Genomic DNA, 18,116 nt, shown 5'->3' on the forward strand with positions numbered 1-18,116 from the left:
GAAGGTTCCCCAGGTGTCAGCCTTGGGCTGGAGTTTCAGCGGGTTTCTTTTCCACAAAAACTAGGGCTACAGTTTAGCCTACCCCCCTCAGAAAGTCTGGCTTTGTTTAGTTGGAGCCCGGTCTGATAGGCCCTCCTTGTCCTGCCAGCAGCCAAAGAGGCTTATCACACATCAGATTGTTTTTCCTTTGAGGTAACCTCACACCAAAGCTCAGTGTTCCCTGAGGAACAAAGAGAGGGTGAGAACGTGCCAGTGCTTGGAAGCATCAGATGGTCAGGAAGTCAGGAGGCCTGTTTGGGTTTGGCTGACTTGGCACCAGAAGGGTCTCACCGTGATGGGCATTGGGTGTGGTGTGTGGCTGTGCCAAGTCAAAGGACTTGGAGGAAGACACAAAGACCTCGTGGGCTGATGGAGACTTAGAAACCTCCAGAGCTCAGTGAGCGTTCAGTCCCCTCTGGGGGAGTCTTGGGAATTCCTTCCCATTCGGGCTGGATGCAGGAACAGTAACAGCTGGTCAAGCCCAGGAGGAAGATGGGGGGCTCAAGGAAGGTGGTCATTGCTGGAGGGAAGAAATAGGTCATTGTGAAGCCAAGGTCAGTTTCTGAACTGTCGTTCAGAAGTAGGAGTGAGCCTCTGCTTCAGATGCCTGCAGAGACAGGGCAGGGGAGCCCTTGTCTCAGGCCAGTGGGGTCTCTTTGGAGGAGAGGGTGCTCTCGTAAACCTTTAGTTTGCCTGGGCTTCTTGCACCACTCCCAGCACCCATCGTGAAAGGTCACTGGTGTGGCCTCTGATGCTATTTCTTGAGTGGAGTATACCTTCTCTCCTGCCAGTCTTCCTCTCTCCAGTCCAGCCCTCCATCCACAAATACTCTATGGTCACTCTTTCTCTGTGCCCACGGAGAGGACCCTGATTTACATTTATTCAATGAGTACTAAACTTGCCAGGCCCTTTGCGGGGCTTGGGGACATGAGGTGACTCCAACATGATCTCTATCTGTTCAGTGCTTCCGGTCTATGTATCCAAACATATTTCCCACCCCCGATGTGTCTCTCTGTCCCACAATTATTCTCACCACCATTTCTTTTCCTGAGATGTTTTCTGGAGTGCCCTCCCCTTGCAGCTCCAATTTTGCAAACCTATGCTCACTTCAGAGATATGTAAGTGTTGCCTTTCCATTCAGCCTCCCCTCGGTTTTCCTGTTCTTGCTGATTCCTGTAACATATTTGTTCTGTGTGATTTAGCATATAATTTTAAGTGGCCTTACTCTGTCTAGTGACTATTTTGGGGTGTGTAAACTAGTCTTTTTTGAGGGGTGCAGTCATATGCTGCCCTGTACTGAATCTCTTCTTAACTTCTGTTCCCACACCAGCACTTAGCACAAAACTGAGCACGTACTAAATATCCAGTAAGTACTGCCGATTATTCAAGTCAGGGCCCCAGCGTCATCTGGTCAAGAAGAGCAGCTATCCTTAACATAGACCCTGAAAATGATACACGCAAAGATATCTGTGACTCATAACTAAATGGTAGAAAACATATTTACATAGAGAGCAGACCTCATTCATTTGCCTCCAGGTCCAGGAAAGTTTCTATTTCATAAAGAAAAAAAAAAAAAAAGTTACAAGGGTCATCAAGGTTGACCCTCGGGAGACCTTTGGTAAATCACTTAAACTTTCTGAGCTTCACTTTCCTTGTCTACAAAATGGGAATCATAACGACACCTAATAGAGAGGCTGGGAGAATAAATTAGATCATGCATATAACCCCTTTATCCCCAAATCTAGAAAAGAGTAGATATTCAATCAATGATTGCTATTATAGTTATTATCATTGTTATTGTTCCATCAAACTAGCATTTTCCAAAGTCTGGTAAGTGGATTATTTGGTGGTACATAAGGTAATTTTAGGTGCCTCACTGATCAACTTTTAAAACATTCTAGTGTGTGCTAGGAAAAATATTATTTAATTACATTTACGACATGATGGATATTATTTCTTCTTCAGTTGTTTATTGCTGCATGACAAACCATCCCTAAACTTAGTAGCTTTAAATAACAGTGATGTACTATTTCTTCTGATTTGTGATATGCATTTAAGTTTTTTTAAATTTTTATTTAATTTATTTTTTTTTTAATTTACATCCAAGTTAGTTAGCATATAGTGCAACAATGATTTCAGGAGTAGATTCCTTAGTGCCCCTTACCCATTTAGTCCATCCCCCCTCCCACAACCCCTCCAGTAACCCTCAGTTTGTTCTCCATATTTAGGAGTCTCTTCTGTTTGGTCCCCCTCCCTGTTTTTATATTATTTTTGTTTCCCTTCCCTTATGTTCATCTGTTTTGTACCTTAAAGTCCTCGTATGAGTGAAGCATTTAAGTTTTTTGTGACTGAGTTCAGCAGGTCAGTTCTGTTCTTACATGTCTGGCCCCTGATCTGGGATGGCTGGAAAAGTTGGGGTTAGCTGGGAATCTCTCCTTCTATATGATCTATTTAGCCAGGCAACTGACCTTCTTCATATGGTGGCTCAGGGCTCCAACAGCAAGTGTTCTGAGAGGACAAGTCCCACTGTGCAAGTGCTTATCAGGTGTCTGCTTGCATCATACTTGCTAATGTCGCATTGGCCAAAGGAAGTCACATAGAAAGTCCAGAGTGGGTGTGGGAGGGACTGCATAAAGGTGTGAATACCAGGAGGTGTGGTTCATTGGGTGCCACCAATGTAGCAGTCTTCTATACTCATGATTAACCCAGTGACTCACAGCTAGTAAGTAGCCAGCTGAGATCTGGAGCAGTGTGGTTCTAGAATCTGTGGTCATAACCACCAGGAAATCTCCTCAAGCCGAGTGTTTCAATCATCTATCTCTAAACGTGTTTACTTAAAGCAACAAGCATCTTATTATGTTCATTGAGTACATGGGCCGTGAATTCAGTAGGTCACAGCAAAGACGGCTTATCTGTACTTCACCATGTATAGTCCTAGCTGGGATTCTCAAACTGCTGAGAACTGCCTGAGATGGTTCATCTGGGGTTGGGGTTCTCACTGTCTGCTAGGTTTCTCAGTTCTCTCCTACATGATCTCCCCACGTGACTAATGTCTGAGCTCCTTCATAGCACAGTGGTCTCAGAGGAGTCAGATTTCTGGCATGATAGCTGGCATTTCTTTAGAGAGCAAGGTAGAAACGGCTTTACCACTGCCATGCTGTATTAGTCAAAGAAAGTCACCAAGCCAATCTAGATTTAAGAGAAGGAGAAATGGACTCTACATCTTGACTGGAGAAGCAGTATAAACGTGCAGGGAAGGAAGGAAGGAATTGATGGCAGCCATATTTAGAGAGTTTCTACTGCAGTATGCTTAAGGACTAAAATGTGATCACTAATTTAACGTTTTGATGTTTTTGTTGTATTTATAATAGACTCTTTTTTAAGATCACTTTTAAGTTCACAGCAAAATTGAGAGTAAGGTACAGAGATTTCTCATACACCTCCTGCCCCCAAACATGAATAGCCTCCCCTATGGTCAATATCTTCCACTAGAGTGGTATATTTGTTACAATTGATAAAACTACACTGACACATCATAATCCTCAGAAGATCATTAGGGTTTACTCTTGGTGTTGTACATTCTGTGAGTTTGAACGAATGTATAATGACATGTATTCATCATTATAGAGTCATACAGAGTATTTTCACTGCCCTATAAATCCTCTGTGCTCTACCTATTCACTCCTCCCACCCCCTAATGCCTGGAAGTCACTGATCTTTTTACTAACTCAATAGTTTTGCCTTTTCTAGAATATAATATAGTTGGAATCATACAGTAGGTAGCCTTTTCAAATTGGCTTCTTTCACTTAGTGATAAGCATTTAAATTGCTTCCATGTCTTTTCATGGCTCGAGAGCTCGTTTCTTTTTAGTGCTGAATAATATTCCATTGTCTGGATATACCACACGTTATTTATTCATTCACCTGTTGATATCTTAATTGCTTTCAAGATTTTGGCAATTATGAACAAAGCTATTATAAACATGTGTGTGTAGGTTTTTGTTGTTAGCAGTTTTCAACCCCTTTAGGTAAAAATACCAAGGAGTACAATTGCTGGATGGACTTTTTAAAGGTTCTAAGGTTAGTCAATTTGAAGAAAAAACATCAAGTAATAACATTCAACATTAATATTAAATAATATTAAATCGAACCATATGAAATTTCTGATTTTGTAGATCACACCTAAATATTTTACACCATTCAACTTAATAATACAATGATCTCAGAATACTGCAAAGGCTTTCACACTGATATGCAAAGAACTGAAGTTTGGGAAACATCTTCTAATTGAAGTATGTTATCTTTTGGTGACTTTATTTCTTCGCATGTCTTTATTAGACCAAAGCATAGAAGATGCTTATTTGGACAGTTTGTTTTGTTGTTGGTGGTGGTGGTGGTTTGGGAAAGGGTTGATGTGGGCTGCAGTGTATCAAGTGCCTATTAAACATATTCATTCATCAAAATGTCCTTGGCCCAAAGGACCACAGTCTTTCTAGGTCTGCTGCAAATCAGAAACCTGAGACAGCTGGCAGGCCCTTTGATTTTCCTGGGGAGAATGCTTGATTCTTCTTGATTTCCAATGACAACAGTATTTCCCACATTATCAGATATATCAACAGAAACCCCCTCGACTTGGTGGGACATTAAGACCATTTTCTCAGAGGAGTTGGTACGAGAAATTAGAAAATGAATTATTGGGAACTTTTGGCCATATAGAGTGTACATCTGAAAATACTGTTCTACCAGAACAAACTACCCAACAATTGAAGAGACTTTGTCTTAGGCTGGGTTCTACTGATGAATCAGAACTTCAGATATGTTGGTGGTCTGATTTAGACACTTTACAGAATTTTATTTTGTATTTAGTCTCTGTCAGATTAAAAACATTTTTTTCCATCACCACTGTGGTTGTTTTTCAGCCTGGCAGTCTACTTTAATGGAAAGATTGTAACCAAATTGTGTAATTTTGCCCTGTGGATTTCCAATAAAAATATTACAATGTTGTTTGAAGGTTTGGAATTAGTAAAATAATGTTAAGGCTAACTTTCTTTCATCTCAATTCTTTCAGAGTGAAATTTGTAAGAAAATTTTTTGTTCAGAAATAGCATCCAACAGATTTGAAGTTCCAAATGGAGTCAGCACCAAGTCCAAAAACAAAACAAAACCAAACAAAACCTCGCAAAGCATTTTCCAGTAGGATTTCCTGAAGGAACACTTCAAAAGGTCTAGATATATCCAAGACGGCTGAAGTCACACGCCTGCTTTCAGCCTCAGGAAATGTACTTGTCTCACATTCTCAGTAGCTTCTCAAGTTATTTTAACTGTTCAGCCCTGACAGTTAAATAAAAACTTGATGATAGAAGAGGTTTCATTATGTGTGCAAACGTGTTTTCTACAGCTAATCAGTGAATGGCAGACTGGGAGGTATTCAGAGGCCCAGAACAATAATGTCAAAGCTAATTCAATCCCTCACAGGTCAAGGCTTGTGACCATGGCTGAGCCTTTGTCAGACACACAAATACATACCACCTCTCTTTGCACATAAAATCACACCTTAAAATAAGTGGGCATTGATTTCTCTTGCTCCCATCTGCATTTAGCTTGGGCTCTTTCTCCGAGAATAATGCAGAACTACTGTCACCCTCGCCCAGACAGCGACACTAACATGCTTCTTTCTCCCACAACAATTCAATAGCACATCCCAGGATCACATGCTTGGTACTCTATCGTGACAGGTTGAATTTTAATGTCACAGTATTTTTCTCTTATCTGAACACCCAGAAGATGCGTCTCTTCATTTAAGAACCGTCTTTTCAGGAATATAAATTTATACTCAAATTTTGGATCCAGTTCTCAATCTTTCTTATTCCTGATGTAAGTTAAATAGGCATGATATATTTTATTATGATTTCCTTTGGATCATTCAAATGGTCTTAGTTTTAATAACACCTTCATCCTCTCTCTCTCTCTCTCTCCCTCTCTCTCTAGAGAGAGAGAATATGCAGAATAATAATATTCTTCAGAAATTGCATATGACTGATTTTTTTTTCTAGTTAATGGCAAGTATAGCTAAAATTACCTAGTGAACAGTGGTTTTCTTCAGTTGTCTAATCTGAAAAACATCACAAAATCTATGGCCATACCACCCCGAATGTGCCTGATCTTGTCTGAAGAACCTCACAAAGAAAAATATCTGTAATTTATTATTATAAACATATAAGGTGGAGTGACCTTGCATGCTAAATTTCCAATTAAGAGATGCAAATAGTCACATCCTGTTTCACAATACTAGCCATCTGTTCCCAAGGCCTGCAGGTTCTCCTTTGCTCAAAGAAACATTTAAGTGAAAGAGAGAACCTAAGTTAAAATTTAGGTTTTATAGCCAGTATCAGATTAGAAAACACACCACATATATTTTAGTAGATATAATTTTATTACTTTAAAATTATTGTATTGCTTTTATAAAAGGGTTGCAAAGTTCTCTTTTTACTATTCAGAAATTATGAAGTAGAACATGAGAGAGCTCTAGAATTTCTCAACACCCATACCCACCTCAGAGATAGCCACTTTAGACTCCTTGGCATATATGTGTGTATATGTGTTTATTATCCCTTTGTGTTTCTTACGTGAATCTATTGTTCATCTCTTTGCTTATTTGAAAAGGTAAGTTGTACTTTTTTTTCTTTATTGATTTCTAAGAGCTCTTTATGTATGATACTAAACTGCATTAGATTTGTAGGTGAGAGTGAGACTAAATGTTGTGAGCAGTAAACAAATCTTGAATAAACAAGAATAGGAATAAACCCTCTATAATCAGCATCTTTTATGCAAAGTACTTAATGTATGCTACTTTTATAAAACATGTTGCCCTCATTGTTAGGGAATGCCCCTTTCAAAGACTGGATACGGTGATTACATATCACCAACACCTTGGCTGTGTTGTCTTGGGGCAACACGGTTTAGAGTTGGTCTCTATTTCCTGGCAGAAATTGCCTGCATGGTTGTGCTTTATAAAAATGCATGGTCTCTCATCACAGAGTACAGCATGAAATAGTTGGGGGGATGGGCAAATGAATTTTCCATGGAGAAACATGGCAAACACTGCTTCAGCCGTGTGATCAAGGTTTATATCTACCATAATAAGCCATGTTGATAACATGCAGCTTTGGTATGATATGATGAGAATGGCACTTTATTTCTCTAGTCTTCCTCCCCGAAACCAACCATATTCTAACCATGAGAAAAACCTGAGGCAAACTCAAATTGAGGGACATTCTGCAAAATATCCTATCAGTAGTCCTCAAAACCGTCAAGGTCATTGGAAACAAAACAATCTGAGAGACTATTACAGTCTAGAAGAGCCTAAGGAAACATGGCAAGTAAATGTAAGGTGTTATCCTGGATGGGATCCTGAGATAGAAAAAGAGAATAGGTAAAAACAAAGGAAATAAAAATAAAGCATGGAGTTTAGTTAATAATAATGAATCATTATTGGCTCATTAGTTGTGACAAATGTACCATAGTAACATAAGATGCTAATAATAGAGGAATCTGGGTGTGGGATATATGGTAACCCTCAGTACTACCTTGGAAACTTTTTTTTAAATCTAAAACTATGCTAAAATAAAAGTTTGATAAGAAAAAGCAAATGGCAGATATTTGAATTGGACCATTTCCCCAATAAAACCATAAAATATTCAACTCAACTTCAACTAGTTGAGACTCTAGATAACCCCAATGCTGCCCTTGAAGCTATCAGTCTAAGAGCAGCAGTAACAAAACAAAATCTAACTTGAGGTGATTTTCCAGGGAGGTAGTGGTTAGCAGTCTTCAGGACTACATGCCAAACCAGTAAAAATACTGAACTGGTAGAGAATGTAGAGATATTTCTACCAAATCATTTCATTTATGAAGGAACCAAGGCCCAGACAGAACAAGGCATATACCCCAGCTCCTATGAATCCTGACCTGGAACCGCATTAGGAACCTTTTTGCTAATTCAGTGCTCATTTTCCTCCCTCATGCTTCTTTCTACACCTTTCTGCTCAACATAAAAGCCCCTCCAGTTACTGACATTCTTTTGTTTTCTTTTGTCCAAAGATCTAGGGGAGGGCCACATATTCTCCACACAGTGTATAGAAGACAGCAAGAGAACACATGAAATCTGGGACCACACTGAGTGGGGTCTGAATCCCAACTTCCTTATTGCCTCTGGTTCTGTTTTCCTGAACTATAAAATGACTCCAGTAATCCCTTATCTCTCAGGATTAAGTGAGATCCTGGATATGAACCTACTTTGGGGTTGCCTGGGTGGCTCAGTTGGTTAAGTGACCAACTTCGGCTCAGGTCATGATCTCATAGTCTGTGGGTTTGAGCCCCGTGTCGGGCTCTGTGCTGACAGCTCAGAGCCTGGAGACTGCTTCAGAGTCTGTGTCTCCTTGTCTCTCTGCCTCTCCCCTGCTCACATTCTGTCTCTCCCTCTCTCAAAAGTAAATAAAACGTTTAAAAACAAAAAAACCCTACTTTGGAGCCTGGTCATGGTAGGCCCTTGATCATTGAGATTCCTTTCATGAGAATATGTGTTTGTACATACCAACAGCAGCAGGCAGGATTCCATGGGCCTTTATTTAGCATGTATGGGTTGGTAATCATTGATTGTATTCATGGAAGCTTTCCCTGACCAGGACTTTTCCACGTGTGTAGACCTTCCTCCTCACCACAAATTGTTCTCCACCAGGAGTCACAGCCAGCACATGGAAGAGACTATACTTTTTTTTTTAATTTATTTTTAAAAAATTTTTTGTACTTTTACATGGCAAATTAGTTCATGGGATTCAAGAGGCAGCCCCCTCCTTCAGGGTCCTGTGAGACAGCAGCCTGAATGAATACATCATCATTAGGATAAATTTTTTAAATTTTAGGCTGGGAGGAATGCAATTTGGAGCTTTGAAATGTTTAGCTCAGTCTCTAAATATTACATTGGGATTGAACTGTCTCTTGTCCCCAAAGCTGATGAAAACTGAGATCTATGTTTCAGATGGCATTTAACAAGGTTATTCTCTGTCTTTTTTTTTTTTTTTTGCCTTTTAAAAAACAAAAAGCAGGTAGTGCAGTCTGTGAGTGTTCGTGTGGCCTGCCTTTGATAGCCAGCCTCCTTGACCCTCACCTATCAAAGACACAGCCTAAGAAATGTGGAAAGACAAACCATTGTTGGACAGTTGGTCAAGTTTAAAAGATTTTTTAAAAAATAATGAATTAGCAGCTTTCATTGTAGGGTTCTTGGAAGCTACTTCATCTTAGTTTAGATTCCTTCTAAAGCACTCTGCCACCAGGACTTGGTTGCAGGTAGCTTATTTGCGAGGTGACCCCACAAAGCAGAACTAAAGGAGTAAGGGAAGAGAGCAAGGTTAATAAAACGTGCATGAATGAATGGATTAATTTCTGTGGGTCTCTTTCTGAGCACTCTCTAAGAAACCGTGTTAACTGCATGTCAAACACGTCTCAGAATTTTCCCACTGGAGAGCAGAAGACTGGAGCATTTACCCACTGACTTCTGTCCTCCATTGTTGAAGATGGCTTCTGGCAACACCAAGTTGTCATCACATCTATGTACTTTTGTGTGTGGCTGCATGACCTTCACAGCCTCAAGGAAGGCAGACCAAACAGACACTGTAAAGTGAGCTTGATGTTGGACTTGGGTTGTGGGCATGGAACTGTCAACTACAGCTGCACTGAAACCAGATGGAATAAGGGACAGTGGCATGGTGCATTACAGCATCTGCTACTCTGGTACATTCTAGACTATGCTCTCCAATACAATAACCACTAATCACAGTTAAATCAATTAAAATTAAAAATTCACTTTCTGGGCGCCTGGGTGGCTCAGTTGATTGAGCTTCCCACTTCATCTCGGTCATGATCTTGCAGTTCGAGTTCCAGCTCCGCCTCGGGCTCTGGGCTGACAGCTCGGAGCCTGGAGCCTGCTTCAGATTCTGTGTCTCCCTCTCTCTGCCCCTCCCCCACTCACACTCTGTCTCTCTATTTCTCTCAAAAATAAATAAACATTAAAAAAAATCACTTTCTTGAGCACTGGGTGTTGTATGGAAACCAATTTGACAATAAATTTCATATATTGAAAAAAAATAAAATAAAAAATAAAAAAAAAATCACTTTCTCAGGGGTGCCTGGGTGGCTCAGTCAGTTAGGCATCTGACTTGATTTTGGCTCAGGTCGTGATCTCGTGGTTTGTGAGTTCAAGCCCTGCATCATGATGATAGTGTGGAGCCTGCTTGAGATTCTCCCTTTACTCTCTCTGCACCGCCCCCCTCAAACTCTGCACCGCCCCCCTCAAAACAAATAAATAAACCTTAAAAAAAAAAGTAAAAAAAAAATTCAACTTCTCAGTCACACTAGCCACATTTCGAGTGCTCAACAACCAAATATGGCTGGTGGCAATAGTATTGGACAGAGCAAATATAGAACATTTCTCTCATTGCAGAAAGTTCTATTGCACTATTCTAGAGCGTAGCTTCTTGGGTCTCTTCAGTTCTGTAGGCCCTGACAAACTTGTATGGACTGGACATCTATTAGTCAAAATATACTAGGCTTTGCTGCAGACAAAGGTTGTGTTAGACATACTGCACATCTAACACAGGATCCAGATTGAGAGAAAACCTACCATCTGGAAAATGGCCAGTCACCATGGCAGAAGGGGAGAGAGCTCTTTGGGTCATGTACCAGCAACTGATGCCCCAGATCAGAAATGACATTCACAACTCATTGGCCAGAACAAATCATGTAATCCCACCTAACAACTCTACAGCTAGGAGTTTCAGAGAGAAAGACTGGCTATGAATGAGCTGGCCTGCTGACTAGCTCTGTTGGCATGATTGTTTATTCTTTTACTTATTCATACACTTATTCAACACGTATTTGATTATCTGCTGGGCATGGTGATGAGTCAGGGTATGTATATAGATGAATAATCAGGCATGATTCTTGCCCTTATGGAGCTTACCTACCATTTGCTGCTAAATGGCCATTAAAAGAGCAATTACAACTAAGGGAGATAAGTATTCTAATAAGGAAAGAATGAGATACTTCAGTTTCAGCAAGGCAAACAGTTTTCTTGCATATTAATGAGATAATTAGAACTGTGAGTATTTTGTCCAAGTTAGGGAGTCCAGAACGAGCACTGAGATAGGAAAACAAGCGCATCTGTTTCTCCTTCCCTTCCCTTCCGTTGTACCTTTGTGCCATTCCTTAACAAGATCCAAGAGAAGTGTTAGGCTAGCCCCTGTTAAGCAATGGCCATGACTCCACATACGTTGGGCAGGTGCCTGGAGGTTGCATGGGAGTTTGCCTACAAGGGCACACTGGCTCCTGCTCACAGATTCACCATGGCACTCAGCATTCGTGTTCCTGACACAGAGCTTGTGCTGGGCAGCAGGCCTGGGAGCCAGCAGGCCCTTCTTGATTTTCCCCTAAGGAGGTCAAATCAGACCAGCCAAGAACACGGGGCCACCTGACTGTGTCTTCATGGCTTCAGGGTGGAAGAAACAGGGAGCCGTGGCAGGGAGGTGCTTCCTGGAGCTTCTCACTCTCTTTCAGGTTCTCTGTGGATGTTGGGACCCATGTCCTTATCTACTGATCTACCTGTCCTCAGAATAAGACATGTGGCTAAATGTCACAGTTCAGTTCCTGTCATCTGGTTTAGGGGATGTCTACAAAGTGAAAGTTTATTAAATTCTATTTGTCAGTGACATATCTTTTTCTTTGTTTTCCACATTTAAATCCGTCCATTTAAAATAGACGTGTGTGGGGGCGCCTGGGTCGCTCAGTCAGTTAAGCATCCGACTTCGGCTCAGGTCATGATCTCGCAGTTTGTGGGTTCGAGCCCCGCGTTGGGCTCTGTGCTGACAGCTCAGAGCCTGGAGCTGCTTCGGATTCTGTGTCTCCCTCTCTCTCTGACCCTCCCCCGTTCATGCTCTGTCTCTCTCTGTCTCAAAAAATAAGTGAACGTTAAAAATAAAATAAAATAGAATAGAATAGAATAAAATAGAATAAAATAAAATAAAAGTAAATGTGTGTGGAGGCAGCATGTTGGCTAAGTGCATGGACTCTGGGTTTTGCCTCATGGGACCTCCTGGGACTTCTGCCACTGAACATGTTATGTAAAGCTCCGTGCCTCCATTTCCTCACCTATAAAATGGGGGTAAAAATTTTACCTACTTTATATGGCTGTTGTGAAGATTGGTGAATAGAAGTAAAGTGCTTAGGAAGGTGTTAGGCATATAATAAACACTCAGATGAACTCGTATGCTATTATCATCAGTGTTGTCACTATTTTCATTACTGAGCACCTGCTGAAGTGATCAGCAGCACACTTATTTTGTGCTTGGTCTGGGGGAGATACAGAATCAGCCCAACAGCTGTGCAGCATGGTGGTTAAGATGATAGCTCTGTGCCACGGCTCCAAGTCTGGGCTCCGTAACCTACTGGCTGAGTGACTCTGGGTAAGTAACGAAGCTCTCCAGCCTTCATCTGTAAAATGTGGATAAGGAACTCCCATGTCTTTCACAGGGATTGGCTGAGATAACGTACGTACTTCAGCATTTAGCACTTAGGGCACACGCAATACAATTTGGCTATGGAGGTAATTATAGGGAGAAGAGAAGAAACTTGGTGGATGCTGGATGACCAAAGACAAGCACACAGTGGATGGTTGTGTTTGAGAAATGCTGGAGAGTGGTAGAAGCCAAGGGTCCCAGTAAGGAAGCGGTGATCTCAGAAGGTTTCTTGTAGGAGGCGTCATGGAACCTAGGCCTTGAAAGATGGATAGGAATTAATCAGGCAGGGAAGGACGGAGGGAGCATTTTGGGTAGAGGATGGGCAGGCCTCAAACACCAAGCTATCTCATCTTATTGTAGATGAGTAGACAATAGGCAGCCATTGCAGGATTTGAATTGGGGACTGGCCTAGTCACTGGGATCAAAGAAGGAAGTGGAGAGGTAACTGCACCAAGCTATGGGGCCAAGTGAAATGTATCTTCAATAGAGGAAATAAAAATGCTAATGGTGGCATTTAGAGCTCTTACTATGTGCCTGGTACTGTCCTAAACACTTGGATTAATTCATTTTAATCTTCAAAGCTGTTCCATTGGATGGGTTCTCTTATTACTCCCAAATTACAAGTGGCACAGAGAGGTTAAGTCACTTTCCCAAGATCACAAATGGAGAAAGTCCAGATCCAGGATTAACCCAGACAACTTGGCTCTGAGCCTGGCTCTGTACCTGCACTTTTAAGATGCTTACACTTTTGGGATGCCTGGTTGGCTCAGTTGGTTAAGTGTCTGACTTTGGCTTAGGTCACCATCTCAGGGTTTGTGGGTTCGAGCCCTGCACTGGATTCTCTGCTGTCAGCACAGAGCCTGCTTCAGATCTTCTATCCACCTCTCTCTCTCTCTCTCTCTCTCTCTCTCTCTCTCTGCACCTCCCTGCTCTCTCTCTCTCTCTCTCTCTCTTTCAAAAATAAATAATTTTTAAAAAGATGCTTACACTTTTGTGAGCATCAGGGAAGGAGAAGGGGAAACAATATACAGAACTTGAGAGATGTTGCTGCTTGAAAAAGGAATGATGGAAGATGTAATTTAAAGTACAGCCAAGTGTTTGTCTTGGGATAGGGGAACCTTTGTTCTCTGCAACATGAAAGAGAAACCATAAGTAGAAAGGGGCAGTGAGAGATGTCAGCCGTTGAGGGGTCTCCTGGGAAACAGCTTCAATGTTCTACTCTCAGAAGAGCTTAGAGGGAAGTGGCAGATGGGTGGTACTCTTTTAGGGGCTCATAAAGGGGAAATGGGCTTTTGAAATAGTGTCCCTGACCACACAATCAAACAAATTTTTTGTTGTGCCGAGCTAGGCATTCTCTGGGATAGCAGTGTAGCTGGAATTGGACTGGCTGGATTCTAGTCTAAGCTCTGCGAATCCTAGTTGTGTGACCTTGAAAATGTCACTTCACCTCTCTGTGTCTCAGTTTTCTCATTGGAAAAATAGGGTTACCTACCTCATAGGGTTGCTGTGACGATTGGATCTGTTAGTTTATGGAGAGGGCTTAGGGCTTAAGACAGTCAGCACTGTGCAAGTATTGGCTACTCTATTCTTGTTCCTCTTTCCCCTACAATCCCAGAAATCTTGACATCCCACAACAGAGAAAGGGAATGTAGCAGCTCATGTTCTGAGCCTCTCAGGATGAGCCCCACAACCCAGTGGCTGGAGTACAGGGCTAGTCATGAAATGTGTACAGAATGAATCTATCTTGGTCACCTAACTCTCCTTTCTAGTGGGAAATTCCAGAACTACCGTGGAAGCCTTCAGATTCAAATTCCTGCTTGGAGAACAAATGTGTTTAATAGAATTGCTCACTAATAAGATACCAAGCCCAGGGGAAACTGGGAGGCTTATAAAAAATACTGGACAAACTACAAAGGAACCTGGCTAATCTGTGCTTCAAATCACAGATGCTGCCATCTCCTCATCAAGGTTTCAGTTGGTTTAAAAGCCTCCCCCCACCCAGGTTTCCCATTTTAGGGCAGACGTTGTGCTGTACAGAATTCTTATCTTTCCTTGCCCCCACCGCCCCTCTTCCCCATCCAGTAACATTAGAGTTTCGGATCGCCATCAAAACTGATGATTTGGGGACAGGTTATTTATAAACAAGCCTCTCTGACAGAGCAAGGTGAAGACAATTCCATTTTAATTTGAGAACACACTGTTGCACTTTAAGATGTAACACACTCAAGTGATAATAAATTCACTATTCAACAGTATTTCTCACTCAATCTGTCAGCATCTCAGGTGAGATGAGTGTCAGAGGTACCGTCTTTTGATGCTGGGAATCATGTTAGAGGCCCCTGTTTTCCTATTGGCCTGGGTCATTGGGATTGGTAAGGTTCAGGGTAGTGGCAGAGACATGCCTACTCCGTGGCATACACTCCTACACTCCCCTGGCTCCACAGGCTTATTCCAGTCATTAAAGATCACTTGGATTCACAGATCCCTCTTTTAAACACACATACCTAGGGGCACCTGGGTGGCTCAGTCGGTTAAGCGTCCAACTTTGGCTCAGGTCATGGTCTCGCGGCCCGTGAGTTCAAGCCCCGCAATCAGGCTCTGTGCCGACAGCTTAGAGCCCGGAGCCTGTTTCAGATTCTGTGTCTCCGTCTCTCTATGACCCTCCCCCGTTCATGGTCTGTCTCTCTCTGTCTCAAAAATAAATAAACGTTAAAAAAATTTTTTTAATAAAGTAAAATAAACACACATACCTATTCACCTTGTGAGAATTCTCGCTGGTTTATCTTCTGCCACCCAGTTTAATCAGAAACTCCAGGGGCTACCTGAATATCCTGAAGTCAGAGGGCAGAGGTGAGAAAGGAGAGCAGAGAGAGGAGATGGGGAGGTTCCCAGAAGCATTTCACCTTCTCTGCAAACTTTCCCAGGATCTTGGGGTCCTCCATTGCTGAATGCTACTAAAAGATGGCCACTGGGGAACTTCATACAAAGGCTGCAAAAATATGTGCCTAACTGAAGGAAAGGGCATTTTCATTTCTTTAAAAATAAGTCACTTTGAGATGCAGCTGAAACCAAGGAAGCATAAGGGATTGGCGGCCACCACCGTAAGCTAGAATTAGGCAGGGATGGGTTCTTCCCTATAGGTTTCAGGGGGAGCATGGCTCTATTGACACTTGAGTTTGGACTTCTAGCCTCCAGAACTGTGGGACAATACATTTCTACAACTTTAGTACACAATCAATCACTCAGAGGACCATTATTTATTGAAAGGGCTTGTATCAGAGGTTCTTAATCTTGGCTACACATTAGAATCACCTGGGGGGACTAAAAAACTCCAATGCCCAGGCCACACCTTTGACCAGTTAAACCAAATTTCTGGAGGCAAGACCCAAGCATCAGTATTTTTTTTAAAGCTCCCCAGATGCTCCCATGTTGCAGCTGACATGCATAGTGCTTGCCATGGGGTTCATGCCTATGAATATACTTAATCTTTGCAACTATCTTTTAAGAGAGGTGCAGACATTGTTCTCATTTCACAGATGAGGATATAGAAGCACAGTGAAGTCCCATGCTTTATCCAAGATCATATAGCTGGTAATTTCCAGGGTGTGGATTTGAGCCCAGGTCATCTGGCTTATAGCCAGCAGGTTCATTTCCTCTCATGATGTGGGAAACACAAGTTCTTGGCAAAGCCCCATACTGTAAAGTTGCCATGGAGCAGGGGACAGAGAGCTTGTATCTGCTTTCCGAGAAGCCAAGTCAAAGATCTTCCCAAGCAATGCCACATTTATAGTCAGTGATTTTTAAAAATTTCTACTGGGAAGTTCAGACTTTCCCGTTCCTCCCACAGACTGTCTGAGGGTAAAATTTTCAACCTTTCCTTTTCTTCCCCACATCCACCCAAAAACCTGAGAGCTAGACTCCAGCCGGAATCAAGTGGAGAGAGGGGGGAGTTTGTCAGTTGTGTCTTCTATTTGTGATCGAGGTCCAGCCCATCAAGTTGAAGGCTTACTGACACATGTTGGGGTGGAAGCCCCATCATATGCTCATCAAAAATTAGTCTTCTGTTTTATTTGTCAGACTGAAAGTCTGAGGAAAGAGGACGGGATTGGAGGGCACACTGTATCTGGTCCCAGTTCTTTGCCCAGATGAGCCCTGGGCCTCTAGGTGAGTGACACCACTTCTCTCTGGGCTTCTTCCTTAAGACGTAGAGAGTTGGATTCCATCTGAGGTCACATCTCAGTTCAGCCAAGAGACATGTTTTGTTTGGCCCTCACAATGCTTTCAAATTTTTTGAATTGATTGCCAACTTTTAAAAGTTGGAATCATTTACATAGTCTAGATTTCCTGATTCTCTTGAAGTATCAGAAGAATTATTGTTGCTGCACTGGGTCCTATAGGGTAGCCATGGTCTGGAGTTGAGAGACAGCACTCTCTTCAGATGGGCACACTCTCCTCAGGTGTCTCTCTCCCCCACCTGGCCAATATCACTGTTTACTTACCTGTCTGGCCCCTGCAGGGACTGGAAACCAGATAATCTCCAAAGTCTCTGCCAGAGGTTGAGATTCCTTTACTCATAGGGTCTTCACATCTGTGAGGCAGGGATAAAGTCTTAAAGATTCAGGCTCAGTCAATATTTTCATATAGACATGGGGAGAGTCAAAGTAAAACTAATAAATGGTAATGTTCTCTTACTTGCCTGTGTTTTATCGTTAACCTTGGCACATAAAATTTACAATGTTTGGCATACTCCCTGCACATTTTTATATTCTGGCTCACTTTTTGAAGGCATAAGCAAAGACAAAACAAAAGCCATAAAAGGTTATGAAGAAATTGCACGGTCAAGAAGAGAGAGGACACCAGGATAATGTGTTCTCAGAAGGACAGTCTGAAATTACAGAAGAACTACCTGTTCTTCAAAACAAGATCATCTGAAGTAAATTCCAGGAAAATCTGTTAGGTGTGTGCTGAGTCTGATGTTTTTACACAGACCATATTCAATAAAACTCGCTTCTCTTGATGGGATATGAAGTTCTCAGGGAGCTGGGCTATTTATTTAGGAACTTTAAGATGACCACATAGTCACTTGAAATTGCACATACATTTAAGAATCATTGACTCTTGGAGCTCTTCATACGGGCCACTAATAAAAATATAGCTCAATGCAGATAGGTGATTTTCAGTCTCTCTGACCACTCACAACTTTGTTTTATGCATTGCTTTTATTTTTTACTGGGCTATTTATGAAAATGAAAGTAATATATGCATATAACAAATAGAGTAGAAAGATACGAAATGAGACATAAGTTGTCTCTTCTCCTTATCTTATTTTTTATTGTGGGTGAAATACACATAACATAAAAGTTACCATCTTAGCTACTTTTAAGTGTACAGTCCAATAGCGTTAAGTATATTCACATTGTTGTGTTTTCTCCCTATCTTAACCCCAATGTTAACTACAGTTATATTCTTCTGTGTCCTTTCAGAAAATTATGTGCACATTCTTTGCTA

At 41.7% G+C, this 18,116-nt stretch overlaps 1 long non-coding RNA gene across 1 annotated transcript in view; it reads left to right on the forward strand.

The window, feature by feature from the left end:
* The window catches only part of LOC122230622, a 63,909-nt gene extending 58,499 nt beyond the window's left edge, over positions 1-5,410 (forward strand). Inside the window, exon 3 of the long non-coding RNA XR_006207627.1 lies at positions 5,108-5,410. This is a non-coding gene — a long non-coding RNA (uncharacterized LOC122230622). The remainder of the gene's footprint in view (positions 1-5,107) is intronic.
* The last annotated feature ends 12,706 nt before the right edge of the window (positions 5,411-18,116 follow it).

This window comes from Panthera tigris, chromosome C2 (genome assembly GCF_018350195.1).
Source record: "Panthera tigris isolate Pti1 chromosome C2, P.tigris_Pti1_mat1.1, whole genome shotgun sequence".
Lineage (NCBI taxonomy): Eukaryota > Metazoa > Chordata > Mammalia > Carnivora > Felidae > Panthera > Panthera tigris.